The sequence below is a fragment of the Montipora foliosa genome, chromosome 10, assembly GCF_036669935.1.
Source record: "Montipora foliosa isolate CH-2021 chromosome 10, ASM3666993v2, whole genome shotgun sequence".
Taxonomy (NCBI): domain Eukaryota; kingdom Metazoa; phylum Cnidaria; class Anthozoa; order Scleractinia; family Acroporidae; genus Montipora; species Montipora foliosa.
In genome coordinates, this window is record NC_090878.1 from 11,431,923 (window position 1) to 11,440,310 (window position 8,388).

The 8,388-nt window shown below is 40.3% G+C and overlaps 2 long non-coding RNA genes across 2 annotated transcripts; both read left to right on the forward strand.

Moving 5' to 3' along the window:
- The first annotated feature begins 825 nt into the window (after positions 1-825).
- On the forward strand, positions 826-2,484 carry LOC137973393 (uncharacterized). The gene is made up of 3 exons (XR_011117225.1): positions 826-963; positions 1,358-1,421; positions 1,907-2,484. It is a non-coding gene; the product is annotated as an uncharacterized lncRNA (long non-coding RNA).
- A 4,111-nt stretch (positions 2,485-6,595) lies between these two features.
- On the forward strand, positions 6,596-8,253 carry LOC137973484 (uncharacterized). Its single transcript, XR_011117250.1, has 3 exons — positions 6,596-6,732; positions 7,127-7,190; positions 7,676-8,253. It is a non-coding gene; the product is annotated as an uncharacterized lncRNA (long non-coding RNA).
- The last annotated feature ends 135 nt before the right edge of the window (positions 8,254-8,388 follow it).

Here is an 8,388-nt window from a genome sequence, read left to right on the forward strand (position 1 = left end):
ACCCCTAGAGAGAAGTGAAATTGTCACCTCAAGCCAGGCTGCTAAGTCAGAGCTTCCAACGTTCGTGTCGCGTATGAATCCAAAAGACCTCTTTCAGCTGGAGAAAATAGCGGGTTCTTCGTAAAAAAAATGGCTTGCTCTCTATGCATGTGCAGATTGTTTTCGGACTCTGGGCCTTTATGCTACTGTATATCGTTTGTTATCGATCTCCACGTGAGAGTGGACAAACGGCCGAATCAAGCCAATTTCTTGAATTAAATCGTCCACAATCGCGGAGTGATCACTGGCTTCAGAGGTTCCTAGTCTCCAGCCTTATCTTCTTTTAATGAAGGATAGGAGCAAATTTCAAAACTAGCCCAGAACGCCTCCAATCCACACAAGGGCACAAGGTGCAGTAAAAGTAAGTTTATTTTATTTCTTTTCGTCGTTGTAAACTAGGATTGTTCGACTTTTTTCGGCATTTCATGTTTCCCATATAAACCCTACAAATCGTTTCTGAGCATCCGAATTATGAGTTTGGGCTGCCTGTGCTCTCAGGAGCGTTGCGTGACGCCCCCATGAACAGCTGCGACGAAGACTAGTACCCAGGGTACGTAATAAGAAACAAGGAAGTGTTCATAATTACAGTGCAACGCGCCTTACCGTGGCCACCTGACAAACTTTCACATTTAACAACTACGTGTAAATACGTTAGCCACCTTGCAGTAGTTTTGTGTAATGGGACCGACACAAAAAAACTGCTGCAAGGAGGCTAGTAAATAGGTCAGCTCAACTTACAACTGTAGGGACTTTGCAAGGAGGCGTGACTGTCAATCAAATTCACACACCCTGATTGGCGGACAATTTGTAAAGAACTTTTTTTAGGTGGCCACGTTGAAGGTGCGTCGCACTGTAATTTCAAAACACGATATTCCTTGTTGCAATTTTAGACGAGCCATTGAATCCTGAGCGGTGCTTGACGCGGTAAGCAACTGAAAATCATGTTGTCTTCTAAAGAGAATTTGACTATCCAAACCAATTGATTTATCGATTTCAAATTCAATCGTGTCAAACAGTCACACCTTATGCTCCTTCAAGTTTAATGAAGAGTGGTGTACTAAAGGTATAACCCGCGCCACGGGAAGGAATTTTAAACACGTTACGATCCTGAGATTTCACTTTGAAACTTTCCTTAAATCTTAAATACATGTGAAGTGAAATAGACTAGATTCTGTGTTCTCGGTGAGCATCCAGTTGCAAAGATATTTAAAACTGAAGCGGAGACACCTTAATTGATAGCTCTTCGTAAACAAGTTACTTAATTGAGTTTCCAAGGCATTTTCTCACGAATTAAGACTTCTTGACTTTTCTCTTCCAGTCTGCAATCATTTGAAGCGATTATCCATCCTTGAACTTCCTCGACAAGAGCTCAAATTTGGTTGGTAAGTTTAATCGACTTAAATTTTCGGAGGTCTCTTAGCTCGTTTGGCCAAATTGTATTTTTGTCTTCAATCGGTGACTTTCCTTACAACCTCTTATCACTGGATGCTAAAATAATTTGTTCCATTTTGGATTGGGCGATTAAGTAAATAATTAGTTGCCCTTCAAACTTTACCTCAGGCGACGACAAATGAAAAAAAAGGAAAATACTGTCTACTTGCAAGCAAAAACTCCCTTAATAATATACTTTCTACAATTGCGGAAGTAAATCAGTTTCACTTTTGCGGACACACAATACCCTGGGTACTGATTTCTTTGGCGTTATGTCTATGAGCGGCGAAGCCGCGATATGGATCGAAGCGAAAAGAGAAATAAAAGCTGTGGCACCCAGGGTAGACTTGCATTGAACTAAGAAGCAAAGTGGTGATTAGTTTAGCAGTCGCGGCCCCTAAAATTGAAATTTGTTTTCGTTAATTTTTTTCAACAGGAAGTCAAAGGCTTTGTCGGCATAATGAAAGTGATTCAATTTGCTGCCTGTATCTTCCTGCTCCTACTAGTCACATTACCCGATGAATCGGAAGCTAACCCTTGGTTTGTCCGTATTGCAGTGGCCTTGGGCGTGAAACTTGTGAAAAATTCTTACTACGCACGCTGCAACACTCGTAATGTTCCTTCCCGAATGACCTGTCCTGGAGTTGTATACGGTGTGGGTTTGTCACGTAATCTAGCTCAGGCCTCGGCAAGAGCTTACGCAAATACTTTTGGAGATTCAGGATGTGGTCGCTACGTCGGGCATTGTCAAATTAGAAAATTTGTCAAAGGAAGAGGAAAGTAAACGAAAGATACCCAAGATTGCGTAAAAGAAAATTTAGACGAATTAGTGGGACCTATAATATGCTTAATTATATGTGTAACCTCAATAAAGAAAAATTTGTGAAACTGTGTAATTTGGCAAAGGCTCTAGTGCTTGTAGAAATGTGCCAGTTTCATCACGATCCTGTACAATCTAACTGTAATTGCTAAGTCGGTAAGGGTTAAGAAAATAAAGAAGGCTGAAATTGAAAATTTGTGTAGATGTGCTGTAGATGTAAAAGGCGAAATAGGCATATTTGTACCGTAGCCTTTCGATACTGAGAGTTTAACACACATGTTTAATAGTGATGCTGCTACAGCTGTTCAAGGGTGTTTTGGCCTATCTAGCCAGTTTCTAAGACAATTTTAAGATTACACAGATTTACCTAACGTGAGCCCGGTCGATTTTGTGTAATTCTTAAATTGTCTGCGAAAGGCGACATTGACCAACCCCACCCTCCCCTCTCCCCCCGGTAAAACCGCTATTATGCCTGATTAAGCAATAGATGACTTTTAAAAGATTATTCCACAAAGGAAGGAAACTTCTTGGTTAAAATAGATTTTCTTTATACATGCTCTGGGCAATCATACATCCTACCAGCCAGTCAAACTATAGTTTTGTTTTCGTCCGTCGTTTTCCGGCAAGACTGAGAGAGACGATCAGATCACACAACAACCACAACAGATTTAATGACTCCAGTTGAGACGTTTACCATGAGTACATGTGCAGTCAGTAACCAATAGCTACAACTTCGATCCAAAAACAGCAATTAACAAGTCTTATGTAAACAGGCTATTAATAGCAAATTCGTGATCATTAACTTAATTATAGAAATTAACAACTTCGTTTCTAGAAGGTTCTGGAACAACAGGAACAGGTAAGAAAACACTAGAAAATTCTAAATATCCTAACAACTATATCACGTCGTTACTGCACATCCTCTCATCTAACACAAGTCTTGGCCAATGAGAGTGCGCGTACTATCTCAACCAGATATGTTCAGCTTTTTATAGTCCCCAGCCCCTACATAAAAAACGAGAACGAGAACACCAACAAACATTAGCAATTAATGAGCAAAACAATCGCTCTGCACGTGCGGTGTGAAAATTTGTACATTTCTTTTCAGTTCTCTGCAAATCTACAACGTGAAATGACCAAATCGCAAGCTCTGAGTCCAACGTGACCTCATATCAACGAATTTTATTTCATTTTTTTTGGCCTGGTTGTAGTACCGTTCCTCCCACTTCAGTTCCTGAATGGTTAACTAATGACGAAAAAGTTTGGAAAATACAGACTTGTAATTTTGAATGACGTTTTCGTTGACGTTGCTATTGTAGATCTTAAGGTCCCTACTTTAATAATAATAATAATAATAATAATAATAATAATAATAATAATAATAATAATAATAATAATAACAACAACATATTTAAAGTCGACGACGTGGGAAGTGGTCGCCCAATCTTCCGAGCAACGAGGCTCTTGTTAAAAGTGTAAATCTAAGATTATCCTAGCTAATTTAAATTATAAAAGAGACGAGACATGCTCTAATTAATAAAATAAGAAAGCCTTAAATACTTAAGGATTGATTAAATGTATCTAAAAAAAAGTTGTATAATATATAATATAAGTTACTATGCTAAGTTCATGATGTGCAGGAGCAACATGATCAGCACCTTTAAAATGAATATTACTTATGCTATTTCGAAATCGGGAAATGGATTTACTAGGCTTGATAGAGTTATTTAGATTGTTCCAATAATGAGTAACAATAGGGCCGTTTATACGAGAGAAAATAAGCCGCGGCTTACTCTGGCCGCGTCGTACATAATACGCGAAAGGAACTATTTATACGGGTATAAACTCCCAGGCTAGGATAAGCCGCGGCTTGAGAAAACCGTGAACGTAGATTTTGTACCATTTATAAGGGGTGTTCGCGTCTTATGTAAGCCGCGGCTTATTTTATTTCTCTCGTATAAACGGCCCTAATATAAGAGAACGAATTATGTGCATGTGAGCATTCTTATGATACTTGCTCAACATTGAGACTTTTGAGCATTAAATTATATTTAGTGATTCTTGGTCTGAAAAAAACTAGAGAGATATGATGGGGCCAGTCCATTAATAGACTTGGGAACTTATGATAGTGAATATATATACAACTTCTACGCTCTAATGATTGCCATTGAAGCTAAACTGAGCAAATCATCGTAACTTCTATTGGAACCTGCTTTCAAAACTGTTCTTAAGCCATACTCATTAACAGACTCCATTTTCTTATTTAATGTCTTACCAATGCCTAACAAAATTGGACTACAATATTCAAAAGATCCACGACGGCGATGTTGAGGAAAACGTCACCTCAAAACAGAACTTTGCGCGCACATTCGTGAGTCTTTTGCGATTATTCCATCTCTTTCACGTTGTACAATGTGGACAAAATATCCTAAAAGTAAAGCGGTTTTAGAGTAAAGATAGAGAATAAAGACATTTGGGGTGCAGGGATAGCGCAGTGGTGAGGGCACTCGCCTCCCACCAATGTGGCCCAGGTTCGATTCCTCGACTCGGCGTCATATGTGGGTTGAGTTTGTTGGTTCTCTACTCTGCACCGAGAGGTTTTTCTCCGGGTACTCCGGTTTTCCCCTCTCCTCAAAAACCAACATTTGACATGTTGTGTTAATTGTTAATTTCACTTTACAGTGCCCCCAATTAGTGCTCCAGAGCTAAATCTACTAGACACTTAAATAAAGTTCCTAAAGTTCCTATGAAGGATTCCCATTGGTAAGCTCTTTTATCCAATGATATTGTTGTTTTTGTTGACGACCGCGTCAGTAGATCTTAAAGCCCCTAATAGAGAGCTTTAGCAACGACGACGGGAACGGCAACAAGAACGTGTCTCAAAACATAAATTCCCGTTACGGTAATGCACCTATCAATGTTAAGTCCCAGGGTGGGGAGGGGAGGTGGGGGTGGGGGGGGGGGGGACCTTGGGGCTACGTACAGGAAATTGACGCAGAGAACTTTTCTCTGGGTAGGGATTTTGACACGTACAATATGTGTTTCCCCAGGGTCGGGAATTTCACATGCCTGCCATCTTGGAACACCGAGGGAACCTGGAGATGAGTTATCCACAATCATAGTTTTCACGTGACTTCTCTGGTTTTCCTGATTTAACGTCGTTCTTTAACGTCCCACAGGGAGGTTATGACCATGGAAGATATTTGTGAGACGGGGCCTACAACATTTTGACCACAGTGATGACGAATATCGTTGTCGATAAGAGTACAGACAACGCTGAACCACTTCCGATTTGTAAAATTGTCTAAATATCTCACGATTTTCTAAATACCTCGAGAGCTTCTAAATATCTAAAAAAACTAAAAAATATCGGGCCTTTGTGGACAGGCCTACCTGTGTTAGCTTAACTTCGGGGCCCTGTTGTTCGGAAGCCAGAACAAGACGTGACTCCGTCAATCTGGAACTATCTGTCGTCCCCTACCCCTAGAGAGAAGTGAAATTGTCACCCCAAGCCAGGCTGCTAAGTCAGAGCTTCCAACGTTCGTGTCGCGTATGAATCCAAAAGACCTCTTTCAGCTGGAGAAAATAGCGGGTTCTTCGTAAAAAAAATGGCTTGCTCTCTATGCATGTGCAGATTGTTTTCGGACTCTGGGCCTTTATGCTACTGTATATCGTTTGTTATCGATCTCCACGTGAGAGTGGACAAACGGCCGAATCAAGCCAATTTTTTGAATTAAATCGTCCACAATCGCGGAGTGATCACTGGCTTCAGAGGTTCCTAGTCTCCAGCCTTATCTTCTTTTAATGAAGGATAGGAGCAAATTTCAAAACTAGCCCAGAACGCCTCCAATCCACACAAGGGCACAAGGTGCAGTAAAAGTAAGTTTATTTTATTTCTTTTCGTCGTTGTAAACTAGGATTGTTCGACTTTTTTCGGCATTTCATGTTTCCCATATAAACCCTACAAATCGTTTCTGAGCATCCGAATTATGAGTTTGGGCTGCCTGTGCTCTCAGGAGCGTTGCGTGACGCCCCCATGAACAGCTGCGACGAAGACTAGTACCCAGGGTACGTAATAAGAAACAAGGAAGTGTTCATAATTACAGTGCAACGCGCCTTACCGTGGCCACCTGACAAACTTTCACATTTAACAACTACGTGTAAATACGTTAGCCACCTTGCAGTAGTTTTGTGTAATGGGACCGACACAAAAAAACTGCTGCAAGGAGGCTAGTAAATAGGTCAGCTCAACTTACAACTGTAGGGACTTTGCAAGGAGGCGTGACTGTCAATCAAATTCACACACCCTGATTGGCGGACAATTTGTAAAGAACTTTTTTTAGGTGGCCACGTTGAAGGTGCGTCGCACTGTAATTTCAAAACACGATATTCCTTGTTGCAATTTTAGACGAGCCATTGAATCCTGAGCGGTGCTTGACGCGGTAAGCAACTGAAAATCATGTTGTCTTCTAAAGAGAATTTGACTATCCAAACCAATTGATTTATCGATTTCAAATTCAATCGTGTCAAACAGTCACACCTTATGCTCCTTCAAGTTTAATGAAGAGTGGTGTACTAAAGGTATAACCCGCGCCACGGGAAGGAATTTTAAACACGTTACGATCCTGAGATTTCACTTTGAAACTTTCCTTAAATCTTAAATACATGTGAAGTGAAATAGACTAGATTCTGTGTTCTCGGTGAGCATCCAGTTGCAAAGATATTTAAAACTGAAGCGGAGACACCTTAATTGATAGCTCTTCGTAAACAAGTTACTTAATTGAGTTTCCAAGGCATTTTCTCACGAATTAAGACTTCTTGACTTTTCTCTTCCAGTCTGCAATCATTTGAAGCGATTATCCATCCTTGAACTTCCTCGACAAGAGCTCAAATTTGGTTGGTAAGTTTAATCGACTTAAATTTTCGGAGGTCTCTTAGCTCGTTTGGCCAAATTGTATTTTTGTCTTCAATCGGTGACTTTCCTTACAACCTCTTATCACTGGATGCTAAAATAATTTGTTCCATTTTGGATTGGGCGATTAAGTAAATAATTAGTTGCCCTTCAAACTTTACCTCAGGCGACGACAAATGAAAAAAAAGGAAAATACTGTCTACTTGCAAGCAAAAACTCCCTTAATAATATACTTTCTACAATTGCGGAAGTAAATCAGTTTCACTTTTGCGGACACACAATACCCTGGGTACTGATTTCTTTGGCGTTATGTCTATGAGCGGCGAAGCCGCGATATGGATCGAAGCGAAAAGAGAAATAAAAGCTGTGGCACCCAGGGTAGACTTGCATTGAACTAAGAAGCAAAGTGGTGATTAGTTTAGCAGTCGCGGCCCCTAAAATTGAAATTTGTTTTCGTTAATTTTTTTCAACAGGAAGTCAAAGGCTTTGTCGGCATAATGAAAGTGATTCAATTTGCTGCCTGTATCTTCCTGCTCCTACTAGTCACATTACCCGAAGAATCGGAAGCTAACCCTTGGTTTGTCCGTATTGCAGTGGCCTTGGGCGTGAAACTTGTGAAAAATTCTTACTACGCACGCTGCAACACTCGTAATGTTCCTTCCCGAATGACCTGTCCTGGAGTTGTATACGGTGTGGGTTTGTCACGTAATCTAGCTCAGGCCTCGGCAAGAGCTTACGCAAATACTTTTGGAGATTCAGGATGTGGTCGCTACGTCGGGCATTGTCAAATTAGAAAATTTGTCAAAGGAAGAGGAAAGTAAACGAAAGATACCCAAGATTGCGTAAAAGAAAATTTAGACGAATTAGTGGGACCTATAATATGCTTAATTATATGTGTAACCTCAATAAAGAAAAATTTGTGAAACTGTGTAATTTGGCAAAGGCTCTAGTGCTTGTAGAAATGTGCCAGTTTCATCACGATCCTGTACAATCTAACTGTAATTGCTAAGTCGGTAAGGGTTAAGAAAATAAAGAAGGCTGAAATTGAAAATTTGTGTAGATGTGCTGTAGATGTAAAAGGCGAAATAGGCATATTTGTACCGTAGCCTTTCGATACTGAGAGTTTAACACACATGTTTAATAGTGATGCTGCTACAGCTGTTCAAGGGTGTTTTGGCCTATCTAG